The 13,873-nt window shown below is 51.7% G+C and overlaps 1 protein-coding gene across 3 annotated transcripts in view; it reads right to left on the minus strand.

Moving 5' to 3' along the window:
* The window catches only part of LRRN2 (leucine rich repeat neuronal 2), a 60,934-nt gene that overhangs the window by 31,218 nt on the left and 15,843 nt on the right, over positions 1-13,873 (minus strand). For 2 of the 3 annotated variants that reach the window (XM_027564239.1, XM_027564238.1), the window contains exon 1: positions 301-5,907. The exons of the other annotated variant lie outside the window; for it this stretch is intronic. The gene's annotated coding sequence lies outside the window, so the exon portion shown is untranslated. Of the gene's footprint in view, positions 1-300; positions 5,908-13,873 lie in introns of those variants that run through there. 3 annotated transcript variants of the gene reach the window in all.

Genomic DNA, 13,873 nt, shown 5'->3' on the forward strand with positions numbered 1-13,873 from the left:
TAATTGTTCTGGGTCTCGGTTTTCTCCTCTGTACAATTAGAGTAATACCTACTTTGCCGGCTGGTGGTTGTAAAGATGAGAGATGTCAGAAAGTGCCCCACATGGAGTAAGTACGGGATAAATGGGAGCTATTTCAATTATGAGCACTGAACCTCCCAACCCTAATCCCAGCCCCCTGAATCCATTTCTCAAATCAGAGTGCACCCAAGAATCAGTTGGAGTGCTTCTTAACATGCAACTGTAAGTCCCTGATCGTGCAAGCCTGGGGGTGGGGCCCAGAAACCTGCAGACTGAACTCACTTCTAAGCAGGCGATTCTGATGCAGGCGGCTGGGTCCACACCTGCTGTCCCACGTGGTCCGGCACCGCACTTATCTCAGAAGTTGCCTCCACAGAGGGAAGGAGCTGGCTGGGAGGCGGAGGAGGCGTCTGCCTGGGCAGCCTCCACACCTAAGTAAGGTGAGCTGGTCCTCAGCCTCCTGGGATGCGTGTGCTAAGAGCCTCGGGTGGTCAGCGCTCACCTCAGTCACCTCATTTTGCTTCCCGGCTTTTCAGTGGAAGAACCAGAGGCCCAGAGTAGGAAGAGACTGAGCTGTAAGATAAAAGCTACGTGACCACTGGTCCCTCTCAGCGGTGCAGTTCTGTGCTTGGGGAATTATTACTCCAGGAGTTGACTCCACTGGCCCCCGGTGGAGGATGCCCAGGGCTGACTACCTTCCTTGACCTGTAGTCAACTTCTTTCATTTCCAGGCCAGCAGATCTGTAAAACTCTGATGCTGTCCCTATTCCCAGGTCTCATTCACTTTATGGTCTACGTTTGGTAGGAATTCTGTTCTTTCCTATTTCTGTTTTCCTCCTCCCTTTCTCGTTCCACAGATTCATCCAGGCTCTGATTCTGTGCCTGCTCTCTGTGGGCACTAGGGGTATACACGATAGACAAGAGCCAGCCCTTCCCTGGGGAAGTTCTCAGCCTAGCAGAGCAGACAGACAGACGGACGCAGGTCTGATTCAGCCCCAAAGGCTGCAACATGTCACAGGGGTGCTGCAGTGGGAGTAATGGAGGGGAGAGCCAGCAGAGGGACTCCTCTCTGCCCTCTGCGCCTCGCTCCTGCCTTCCTCTCTCAGCATGAGACGACACGTATGTAGTCACGTAGGTGCGATATAGCATTGTTATTGAAAAGTGAGGAAAACACATGGAGAAGGTTTAAATAATCTCCTTTTCCCCCCTCCCAGTTCCAACTAACCGATACTAGTATTTTGGCGCAGGTCCTTCCAGGCTTTTCCTATGGTAGCAAACATTCTCACTGCTTCTTCCTCTGCCTGGGTTTCACGTCGTCTTTCTTGTTTTGGTGGGGCACACCAGCAAGTTACTTGTTTGAACAAGAGGTGAGTTTCTTGACAATTGGCATGCTTGAAAATGTCTTAATCTCCGTAATTAATTGATGGATTGACTGAAAATATAATTTCAGATTTTAAAAACCTTCCCTCCTGTGTTTGGAGGAATCTTTCCATTATCTGCTGGCTGCCAGGGTTCTGTTGAGAAGTCTGCTGTTATCCTAAAGCCTGTAGAATCTTCATTTATCACCAATATTTTGAAATTTTAAAATGTGTCTTTGTGAAGGCCTTTTGTCACTAATTATGCTGGCCACCTAATGGATTCTTGTGATCTGGAAATTAATCATTTTCCTTTAAGAAACATGAAATATATTTTAAGTTTATAAGAGTTCATTCTTGTTCTCTACATTTTCACTGTCTGCAAATCACCCAAATGTCCATCAACCGATATATGGATAAATAAAATGTGAAATATCCATACATGCAATATTATCCAGCCGTAAAAAGGAGTGACATACGGATAATGCCACAATATGGATGAATCTTGAAAACATTATGCTAAGTGAAAGAAACCAGACCCAGAAGCCGCATGTTGCATGATTCCACTTAGGAAATGTCCAGAATAGGTAAATGGACAGAGACAGAGAGTAGATTAGTGGCTGCCAGGGGCAGGGGGAAGAAAGAATGAGGAGTGATTGCTTTCGGATGCGGGGCTTCCTGGGGATGATGAAACATTCCATAATTACATAGTGGCGATCTGACCTTGTGGATACCACTAAGACCCACGAAACTGTTCATTTTTAAAGGACCAATTTTATGGTATGTGAATTATCTCTCAATTTTTTTTTTAAAGGATGCTTGTTCTTTGGGCACAAAAAAATCCTCCCTTATTTCTCTGAGGATTTCAATCGTGATGGTGGTGGTGTTTACATTTTCTTTTGCTCCCTGCATAGTTTACGGTCCTCAATTTGTTTTATGTTTATTTTGGCTAATGCTTTTTTATTTTGGATGCCTTCCTTAAAAATCTAGTGGTGCTTCGCCGATGGCTCGTATTTACGAGTGAGGCATCTGGAAGCTCTGCGTGCATGTGTGGATTTCACCAAGGGAGGTGTCAGTGGAGCCCCCCAGATGCCACTGTTTGCCCAGTCACTGGCATTCAGGGAGCCAACAGGGAGAACAGGGCAAGGGGGTCTCCCCATTTGGCTTGCGAACATTCAGCACATGCCCATTTTCCAATAACCTGCTTCGCCTCCACCCACGCTTGTAGCCGTGTTCCCACGCCAGCACTTCTTGGGTTCAGGCTCTCTGGAGAATAGTGCTCTCCAGGATGCTACTTGGTGGTGAAAGGGTGAGGAATCACTCTTCTGCTTCTGGCCCTACTCCTTACCCTATCGTCAGATGCCACTGATTTCTGAGCCTGTCTGTGGTTCAATGGCAGGAATCTGTCCATTGCTCATTGGCCTCTCCATCGGGGATCTCTAGGTTCTACTTGCTCCATCAAGCCAAGTCAGTTAGCTTCTCAACTTGCAAAGCTGCACGGACATCACCAGTTCACTTTGGTCTCCTGCCCCTTGCCCCGTGGGCTTGCACCCCTTCTCTACTCTTGTTTACATGCGGCCGCAGAGAGAAACATGGATGAGTTCAGCCTACCCCGTTCCATCACCGTCCCTCTGTGCTATCTGCTGTGTGAAAAGCAGTAGACACTTGGCATTCTCAAGTTTATCAGAAAGTGGCTTACACTGCAACCAGCAGCCGACATCTGACATGAAATAGTGCGTGGCCTTGACTTGCAGCCTATTGAGTCGGATTCAGGGAAACCTCCCCGTAAGCTGAGAGTTAGGTAACTTTGCCCTCATTAGCTATCCTCGTTACATTTCTCAGCCATATGTTACTGTGCTTTACGGGGAAAATTATAGGGTAGTTTTTAATCCATTGATTCATGACGGGCTATGATGTCTCCCTTGAGAATGTCAAGGGTCTAGTGTATCTTTGTCACTATAGAAACTTGTTCCCTGGTGACAATCAGGCTTAATTAAAGACATTCACAGTGGTAGGATGCACGATTCTGGCTCTGGTAACGGGCAGGGAGCAGTCCCTGGAGAACTGGCCATACTCAACCTCACGGCCAGTTTCACCCTTCAGGGTATCTCCTAGATCTCCTCTCTACACGGGCACCTCACCCCACCCTAGCAAGGGGCCTGGCTTGAAGCACTTCAGCTCAGAGAATGCAGAGGCAGAGGGGGAGTCTGTCTGACCCACCAAGATTGGATCATCCAAGGCCTCCTGGAACTGCTCCCAAATCCAGCCTCCCAGCACTTCTGCTTCATGCTAACCCAAGCAAGGGAGAGTTGGCTCAGAGTTCTTTCTGTGGCCACCAGTTCTTAACTTTCAGAGTGAGGAAGAGGAAAGGAAATAGATGGTTTTTAAGTTACATGTGTTTGTTTGGCTTTGAACCCCAGACCACAGCATATTTACTATGAATGAATAGGGTTAAGTGCTTACAACAGCCTGGCTCCTGGTAAGTGCTTTACAAGTGTCTGCTACTGTTATTATTATTACAAAAGCTGTATTTAGCTTACATCCATAAGAAAACAAATTTGCATTCCCCGCCTCTCTGCAACTCTGCAAGCTCGGAAAATGTGTAAGGTCCCTCAACCCAGGGATTGAGAACTCCTGGGTCTTTGACTCCTCTTCACAAAGAGCAAGTAAACGATCCTCCAAACATTTTGCTTGTTGGTGTTCCTCGTTCACTAGATCGGTGCTCGGACTCCCTGTCACCTCGCCTGGAACCAAGTAGCTGCTGTCTGTAAAGCACTGGTGAGCTCTCCCGGCTGCCCCTTGCAGTCCAGGGGACAGGCAGGCCGCCCCTCCCAGGCCTTGGCCTGCTTTGTACCTCAGGCTCCAGGACGTCCTGGGTGGCTGTGGAGCTCGGCCGGCTCCGTCCCCGCGGTGTGAGCTGACCCCCGCTCTCCTGCCCATCCCGCTTCTTCCTCCCAGTGTCCCCTCCCTCTGCCAGGCATGTCCTCTTGCACTTGCTGTCTCTGACCCATCCTCTCGCTTTCTCTCTTCATGTCCCCTGGGCTGGGAGCCCCACAGGGCTCTCTACTTTTACAGTGTGAACACTTAGCGTGGGGCTGGGCGCACAGATTTTCAAAAAGTTTTTCCTTCCTTTTTTGGAATAATGAGCTCTTCTTTCTGCACGGTGCGACTCGGCATCTGCTTTGTGTCCCCTGCCTGTACCCCCTGCCCCACCACCATCTCACACACGCTCACTCCCTGGCTGGCTTCCTCTCGAAACCTCTCTGACCGCCCCTCCGCTGGGCTGGGAGCGGAGGAGCTGGTCTTCTCAGCACGGGGGAACCCTGCGGACCTCGGCGGGAGGGAAGGGCCTGAACAGGCTGCACAGCTCCGTGTGTCAGGACTGATACCTACTGATGAGGACTAGGCTTGTTCTGTGCAATTTCCATCTCATTTGTCTTTTCATTTGTAGCTAAAATTGGCCAATTTCATCTGGAGTGTGCCTGGACTCTGGCAATCTGCACACAGCAAATGCGTGTCCCTAGGAGCTGTGACAGGGAGACGGCAGGGGAACAGGCCTGCGTCCTCTGGCGGCACAGTGCTGGGTCCTGGGCCTCCAGAAACACTAGAGCTTGAAGGATGGTGACCAAACATGACACCTCCAAGGCCTGGGGTGGAGGACAGGGAGGAAGGTGCAATGAGGGGGGGTTAGGGTTAAGCTCAGAACAAACTTGGGGTTTTTCCCCCCTTTTTTCTTTGTTCCTATCTCGAGGGAGAGAGTGAAGTGCAGGCATTCTCCCTGGTTAACCTGGCCTTTGGGGGTCAACACACAACACGTGTGGGGTGCTGTGTCCCGGGGTGCCCTGCAGGATCTGGACTGCTCTGATGCCGGCGGGGAGGCGGCCTTCACGGACCCTCCATCCTGCTTCTGCATGCACGTGGGGATTATTCACTGGACGGCTTCTCCCCAGCAATGCTTTGACTGTTGCTGCCTCTCCTCTAGGCAATGCAACCAGTGCTCTCCAAATCAGACCTAATTAGACCCGCAAATCAGTGCACTCGAGTCATCACCGCACTCTCCGAGCACAAGTGGAAACGCTGTTTGGATTATCCGACAAGGAGCATGTTGTGTCTGTTGGTGTTTCCTTGGATTATCCACTCTGCTTCCCGCCTTCCGTCTACTCCCTAATGGAGAGGCAGGATGCAGCCCCCACAGGCCGGCATTCATCTTCCCCGCCTGACCCTCTCACAGGCTATTTAGCCGTTGTTGCAAGACCAAGGAGGGGAGAAAAATGAAAGCAGGGCCCAGAGAGCAGTGAGGGCAAGTGGGACTCTTAGAACCGGATCCACTGGTAAGTCAGGACAAGAAGAAATGACCTCAGCCTTTGAGAGGTGGAAGACTCCTCAGATGGCAAGACCAGATGGATGGACCACTTGGCTGGGCTGTTGGCAGGAGGAGGCCAGGCTGGGAAAGTCTCTGGAGAAGTCTAGGAGCCCAGGTCCCAGGAAGTGAGGCAAAGATTACTGGTGTCAATGCCACCCCATCTTAATGAAAAGATTAGCAATTTTCCCTACCCTCCCTCGTTCCTTTCCTCCCAAAGCACTGCAGGAAGAAGAGAAGCCAGCAGACCAGCCGCGTAGCAGATAGCCTCCCTGGCCCGTTCCCTGCTGCCCAGGCACATGCTGAGCGCCCTTTCCCAAACCTGCTTCTCCCTGTCCGCTCCCTGTCCTCTGACGGGGCTGATGGGCTGGGCAGGCGCTACCCCCTGTGCCCCCCCGCGCTGGGCCTCCGTCACCACCTCGCCCAGCGGCCCGTCTTCTCTTCCTTCGCTCCGTCTTAAGGAGAGGGGTTTTCTCTCTTTAAACACCAACCTCATCCCTTCCCACCTCCAGGAAACTCAGCCCTTCACTAACCCTCTCTCCATCTTTAAAACCAACAATAAAATGCCGTTTTGGTCTGCTCTTCCTCCTAAATAGAGGCTTAGAAAAGTGCCCTGTGAGCTGCTTTCCAGTCTCACCATTCTTCTCAGCCTGGCAGCATTTTCTTCGCTTTCAGCCTCCAGGAACCCTTGACGGAATCAGCCACTCAGCGAGGAGCCCTTTCTCTGAGGAACCCTCTCCCCGTCTTCCGTGCTCCCAGTTCTCACCCCCGTCTAGGACCGGCCTCCTGCAGGCTCTTCCCCGCCCTCCTTGGCCCTTCCCTGGACCCCCCCCTTGTCACACTGGCAGCACCACCCCGGTGACCACCAAGTGCTGTGATCTTTTCTCTCCACTCAGTCCCTAAGCTACCAAACTCTAACTCGAGTCCTTCAAACACTGGCCCCAAATGAGACACGCCACACCCTCTCCCCAGAGTCGGCGGAGCCCCCAGCAAGCCATCCTCCCAACACCCACGCTGCCTCTCCACCCACCACTCCACGCTCTTGAGGGAGGCAAGCCAACTGCTCCTTCGAAGTGGCCCTGACCGCAGAGAGTGGTCATGCTTTCCTGGGGGTCTGAGGACACCATCCCAAGGGGCCTGCAGAAAGGTCCCAGTGGCTCTGCAGTCTTGGTCTGACTCTGTGAACTTCACGCTGGACCCACACTTGCTTTTCTCTGGCGTTTCCTCCCTGAGCCTCTGAGTCAAGGAGGAGCTACCCCCGAGAGGCACACCCACCGGGTTGACCTCCTCCAGGACACTGTCTCCAGTTAACAGCCTCTTTTTTCCACCAACCGTCACTGGTGTGGGGGCCTGCACCATTTAGTTTGGTGTTTAAATCACTGCTTTGAGGCTGGGTCAATACCATAAGCAGTTCCTTGAGGGCAGGGCTCACCTTTTTGTTGACCCTCCAACACGCACCCTTGGTGAGGACTTGACTGGACTCCTGGAGGAGGGATGGCACAGGGGCTTGAGCAAGCCCGTCCCTTGGGTGCCGTGCCCAGGTGGAGACAAGTCCACCTTGCGGGGCCCTGCCAGTCACTTAATCACATTTGGCTCCACACCTGAGGCTTCCAACCGCTCCACAAATCCTCCTTAATTAATGCCCCTGCTGAGGGACAATAACTCCGGTCCTCTTCGATGGGCAAAAATGCCCTGGTGGCCTTCTTGGCTTAGGGTGGGTACTTTCAGGACCCAACCATGGTCTGTGCAGCCTGCACCAGCCAGCCTGCCTGGAGCAGCTGAGAGGGCGGGGGTGACAAGCAGGAGCTGGAAGGGCCTCTCTCCATTGTGCTAAAATGAGCCACCTGCAAATTAGATGCAAAATACCACGCAAATATGGCATATATCAATTTGGAACCAACAGCTTTGGGCATTTTAGGCAATAAAATGCCAGCCCTGTATGTGATCATATTTACTGCCCCAATTTTCCTTTTCTGATATTCCAAGTGAAACTGAAAGTGCAGTTATGTAAGCTATCAAATGTCTCTCTTGCAAATGTCTAGGCACAGGGATAAGTTAGACATTACTGCTACCTATGTAAACAGATGCAATTGCAGCCACATCCTCACGGCAAACATCACTGAACACCTACTGTGTGTAAGACACCAGGCTGGGAACTAACAGAAGAGCACGAGGTGCCCTCAGCTGAGCTTAGTACAAGAGACATCTATTTGGTGCCTACTACTAAACCCTTATGAAATGCCAGCTACTAGTTATGTGACCCTAGCAAGTGAGTTTTCTCACCTGAAAATGGAGTAATGCAAATATACTTCAGGGGGTGAGTAGTTAAACTGTAGTGCATCCCTATCAGGGAACACCACTCAGCAACAAAGAGGAGCCAACTACTGATACAGGGAACAACCTGACTGAACCTCAAGGAAACTGTGCTGATGGGAAAGAAGCCAATGGCAGAGGATATAAACTGCATGATCCCATTGATGTAACATCTGTGAAATACCACAACAGAGATGGGGGACATGTTAGAGGTTGCCGGATGTTACTATGAAGGTAGCAGCAGGGAGCCCTGTGACCGTCCAGTTAAGGATCCTGACTGTGGTGGTGGTTACACAAAGCTACATGCACGATGACATATGGATAAACTGAATTTCATCAGTGTCGGTCTCCTGGTTTTGATATGGAACTGTAGCTACATAAGATGTTAATGTTGGGGGAGGCTGGATGAAGCACACTCAGGAATTCCTGGTACACTTCTTTGCACTTCCAGTGAATCCTTACTTATTTCAAGACAAAATGTTTTTCTGAAAATAGGGTATATAGCACCTACAGGATAAGGTTATTTTAAAGTTCAATGAATTAATATAGAGCACTTCACAGAGCATCTAGGACATGGCAAGCCTTCATTACTTGTTGTTACTTCTTCCTGCCAGTTGCTGGGAGAACCACATCAATAAGTCACAGAGACCTCTGTTCTCAAGGAGCTTCCAATCCAACAAGATAGGAAGACACGGGAAAGAGATTTTTCATATGGCATGCTGAGTGCGCTAGTACAGGGAAGAGGTCTCCAGGCTTCGGGGAAGCTTTCCTGGGAAAGATGTCACCAGGGCTGAGTGCTGAAGCACAGGGAGAGCCGACCAGGTGAGTGTGCGTGAAAAGCACCCAGGCAGGGGGAAGAGCAGAGCAAAGCTTAAGGTGTGGGGTGGCAGAGAAGGGCATTTAGGGGGCAAAGAGCAGTAGGGAGACACTGCAAAGCAGGCAGGAGCCAAGTAGGGAGCTGCGGATGCCCCGGGAGCCCAGAACCCTCCGTCCGGAGATGGGCATGGAGGCCACTGTCCCATGCCCTCCTCAGCCACCTTGTCCTTTCCTCCGGATTCCCCAGGCACTCTGCTCCTGGGGTCGCCAGAGCCTGACCGGTCCCACTGTCTTGCACTGAACGAGGGACCCTAAGAGCCTCGGAAAGGTGAGAGGCCCGTGCAGGCTCTGCAGAGCCCACTGGGATCGCCCTGAGCCACGCAGCAGGTAAATCTACACAAACCAGATTGCATGTCACTTTCCAACCCACCTCCTCCTTCCCCACCCATGTAGGTCTGTCTGTTTTCTTTGGTACCACTCCTTCCATTCCTATCAATAACCCAGAACTTGTCTCTTTTTAGAATACAAGCATGAATGGAGCAGGGCAGAGAGCACAGAAGTGGGGCCACACTCACTAGGTTTGAGCTTGACTCTTCGCTGACCAGCCCCATGGCTGCAAGTAAGCCACTAAACCTTTCTGAGCAGTCGTTTCCTCTGCTGTGAAACAAGTGATCATAACACATACCCCAGCTTCCTCATAGGGGTGGCTCAAAGGCCTTTAAAAAACACCATGATGACATATGTGAAAGAGCTTTGTAGGCAGAACTATTGGTGAAGGAGTCTACCCCTCTGGCTGGAAAATCAGAGTAAATCTTCTTTGAAGCTAGGCAAGGTCTTTAGCTGGGGTAGGAGGGTGAAGGGAAAGGAGACAGGAACATCAACCCTGCTTCCTTTTACAGTAGAACACAGGTAAGGCAGTGGTCATCTGGTCTACCAACACTGCATTTGGGGTTGACTTTTCCCTTCACCTTTTCTCATGAGATCCTTTTTGTATTTAAAGATCTTTCACTAAACTCCCCAAATAATTTTTGTATACCTAATCTGTGTTACAAAAGTGAACTTAACGGCCAGTGTGTCTCACGGGGTCACAGTCTAGTGGCAGAGACAGACATTTGTCCAACAAGCACCCAAGCATACAGGACACTATGAGTGTGTTCAAGAGGCCTGAAGAAATTCTGGAGGCACCCTGGGGAAGCTTTTTTTAAAGAAGAGTTATCTGAGTTGAGATCTGAGGGCTAACTAGAATTGAGGGAGAAGTATGGAGTGGGAAGAGTGACGCAAGGCCAGGGCACAGCATGTGTGAAACCACGAGTCAAAAAATCTAGCAAAGAATGGCAAGAAGCCAGTGTGCAGAGTGCAGAGCATGAGGGTGTAGGGGCACTGGGAATCACTGGGGAGTTTCGAGAGGAGGGAAAGACTGGGGCCAGATCAGATCTGCGTCCATAAAAGAGCATTCTAGCAGCTATTTGGAGACCGGATTGGCGAGGGCAGATGTAGACACTCGAATCAGAAGGGGGTTCCAGTGTCCTAGGCAAGAGGTGAAGGCAGTGTGGAGGGGAGTGTGTAGATGGGGAGTGGGGGACATGGGCGCTGTTCCAGAGACTGGACAGGGCCTGTGGGTGGACTTAGCAAGTCCATCCATAAAGGGGTAAACGGAAGAGTTGACAACGACTCCCAGAACAGAACTGGCTTGAGGTGGTGCCATTCAAAAACCAGGCAACGCTGCAAGGGGACCAGGCAGGGGAGCGGAAAGGCAGTGGAGATTTAGGAGGACCGTGACTCTGTCTTTAGATATGCCACGTCTGAGGTTTCTCGAGACATCCCGCTTAGTCAATTAGGCAGATGGACACAGGGATATGGAAGTCAGAGGAAAACACGCAGGCGAGACACCCACCTGAACAGGGCTGATAGTACAAGCCTGTGCGGTCATTAAAAAATACCTTGAGCCAGACTATAAGCAATGCCAACGCTGAGAGGCAGAAAAGGGAAGGATGAGTCAGCAAAGAAGATCTGGAATAACCAGGAAAGCCAGGAATAGGGGGTCAGAGAAGCAGAGGGAAAAGAAGTGTCGGAAAGGAGTGAAAAACAGTTCTGAGAACTAAAAACTGTTGCCTGCGCTTAGTGCCATGGAAAGCTGTTTCATGGAGGCGGCGGCGGCCAGGCAGAGCCGGGAGAGGGAGGGGCGGGAAGGCAGAAACAGAGAGCCAGCGCAACCAGCCAGTCCTCTCAAGCCGCACGGCCCCTAAGGAGCAAGGGGGCTCGTGTTGCCCCACGGCAATGCTGGGGACGCTTTCTGTTGTGGTTGGAGACGGGAGAGGCATGAGCATGGCTGGGAGGACGTTCTGAGACCAGAGGACAGGGTGTGCCGCAGTCGGAGCAGGAGCTGGGCCGCGGGGGCCACACTGCCTTCCCCTCGGCTCAGACAGGCGGGAGGAGCAGGGCTGGGCCATGGGGGCCACACCGCCTCCCGCCTTGGCTCAGACAGGCAGGAAGAGCAGGGCTAGGCAGAGGCAGGTGGGCTTCCGGGCTTGATGAAAGAGTTGAGGTTGTCCTCCTGACGCTTCTGTGTCTCTGTGAAGTAGGAAGCGAGGTCTTGAGCTGAGAGTGAGGGCGTAGGTAGAGTTTGGGGAAGGAAGGTGTGAACTAGTCATCGTGGAGAGTTGAGAGGGAGATAACCATAGGAATGTGGTAGGAACACCAGGCAGTTCTGCAGGGTAAGTTGGGTTGGCGATGGTGAATTTTTACAGGTCCCAATCTGCCTCATTTTGAGTCTTTTTCTAGCAGATTTGTTGACTGGATGCAGGCAGAAAGCAGCAGATAGCGTGGTTAATCCAGAACTGGGACGTTGCCAGTTCTGGGACAATAAGAAGACAGTCAGGAGAGTTTAGGATATTGGCAGGAGAGTTCTTAAAGTGATGGAACATGGAATCTCTCTGGATTCAAAGAAGAGTAGGCAGATGAAGGTCACGGATGGCAAGAAAGCAGAGGTGCCAGTGGACCGAAGACTCTAGAACATAGGTCCCAAAGGACCCACGTCCATGTGAACCAAAGGTCTCAGTGAGGTTAAAAATGGCTGCGTGGGAGTCTGAGATAACAAGCTGGGGGGCTAGGAGGTGGTGGCCAGAAAGCAGGGGACTCCATCAGGTGACCTCCAGGCAAGGGAAAGATCCAGTGTGTGACCTTGGGAGTGGCTGGCTGAGGGGGAGGCCCGTAAAGGGGCTGATGGGCCTGGGGTAGAACTCATTGCCCATTGAGTCACTGAGCTCACTCCGAACAATGGACAGACTTGTTCCAGGGGAGGATGGCTAGGGGCAGATACCAAAGGCTTCTATGAACAAGAGGCGCTTGGTGATGACAGGGGGAGGTGGAGACGAAGCCTAATTTTATGAGATTTGGGGAAGAATGGTCTCTTAGGGGAATTACATTCCCTTGCACCTTAAGTACTTTCTCCAGGGTGGAAGGTCAGAAAGGAAAGCGGAAAGAGTCTTGAGAAGAGGCAACAGATCGAGCACAGGGCCAGAAGTCAAATGAACACCAGTCCTGATGACACTTACATGCTGTGTGGCCTTGGGCGGGTCCTTCCCCCTCCCCAAGCCTCAGATTTCACATCAGTAAAAATAGGCTGGGGAATTGGCTAAGCTAGTGCGCCCCAATCCACGTTAGGGAGCCCCAGGTGGGTTACAGGCATGTTCAGACACGGATCCCCCCAGCCCCGAGTCAGAGTTCCTGAGCCGCTGTCATCATGTCTGTGTGCTGTTCCGTGCACAAAAGGGTGGGGAAGCGTGGGCCAGACTCTCCAGGCCCAGCCGTCTCAGTGCTCCATCTCGGAAGGGGCTGTGGGGAGGCCCACGGAAGAACAGACAGACTCCGGCTGCAGGCAGAAGCCCATCTGCTGGCAGAGACGGAAGCCAAGTCCCCAGCTCCCTCCTGCCCCCCGCGCCTCCCTCCCAGCAACAGCTTGAAGAGCTGGGATCTACCCAGCTGCCCAGGTGAGCCGCAGCTGCATCTGCTCCTCTTCCGTCCTGGGCCTGGGGGTCACCGGTGGCCCTCTCAAGCCTCCACAGCAGCTTCTGGAAGTGGAGGTGTGACCTCCTCCTGGCTCCTGCACAGACTTCCCAGTTCTAAAAACAGGCTCCGCACTTCCAAGGAGGCAGGCAGAATGTCTCACGGCACCTGACCCAGAAAGAGCCTTCACAGTGCAGACCGTTCTCCTGGGGCCAGCCACTCCTCGGAGACCCACAGGAGGGCACTACAAGGCTGACCCTGGGCTCCCCTCTCTCTGCACCAGCCCTCCTCAGCATCCCCCACCTCCTGTCCGACGCCAGTGTTTAGGGACTGCACAGGCAACTTAGCTATGCCCTAATCATAATATTAGGAAAGACCGCCATCTGGCCCAGGACTTTGTACACAGTAGGTACTTGGTAAATATTTACTGAATAAATGAAGACTCTTTTCAAATACTTAAAAAAGGAAACTTTACCAAGCCCACCAGAATTGTTTAAATTATTGATCACATTGCTCCTATTTATTGGTATAGATAAAAGATTATATCTTAAATTCTTTGATAATTATTGGTGCCAGGGGCTTCCCTGGTAGCTCAACTGGTAAAGAATCTGCCTGTAATGCAGGAGACCCTGGTTCGATTCCTGGGTCAGGAAGATCCCCCTGGAGAAGGGAGAGGCTACCCACTCCAGTATTTTTGGGCTTCCCTGGTGGCTCAGACAGTAAAGAATCTGCCTGCAATGCGGGAGACCTGGGTTTGATCCCTGGGTTGGGAAGATCCTCTGGGGGAGGGCATGGCACCCCCCTCCAGTATTCTTGCCTGGAGAATCCCAATGGACAGAGGAGCCTGGCAGGCTACAGTCCATGGGGTCACAAAGTCGGACACAACTGAGCGACTAAGCACAGCACACTACTACATGCCAACTGCTGAAGGGTGAGCTGGCTTCATTTCCAGAACCCTGTGAAATGGGTCTGTTAATCCCATTTTACAGATAAGCAAACTGGGTTT

The sequence above is a fragment of the Bos indicus x Bos taurus genome, chromosome 16 (genome assembly GCF_003369695.1).
Source record: "Bos indicus x Bos taurus breed Angus x Brahman F1 hybrid chromosome 16, Bos_hybrid_MaternalHap_v2.0, whole genome shotgun sequence".
Classification (NCBI taxonomy): domain Eukaryota; kingdom Metazoa; phylum Chordata; class Mammalia; order Artiodactyla; family Bovidae; genus Bos; species Bos indicus x Bos taurus.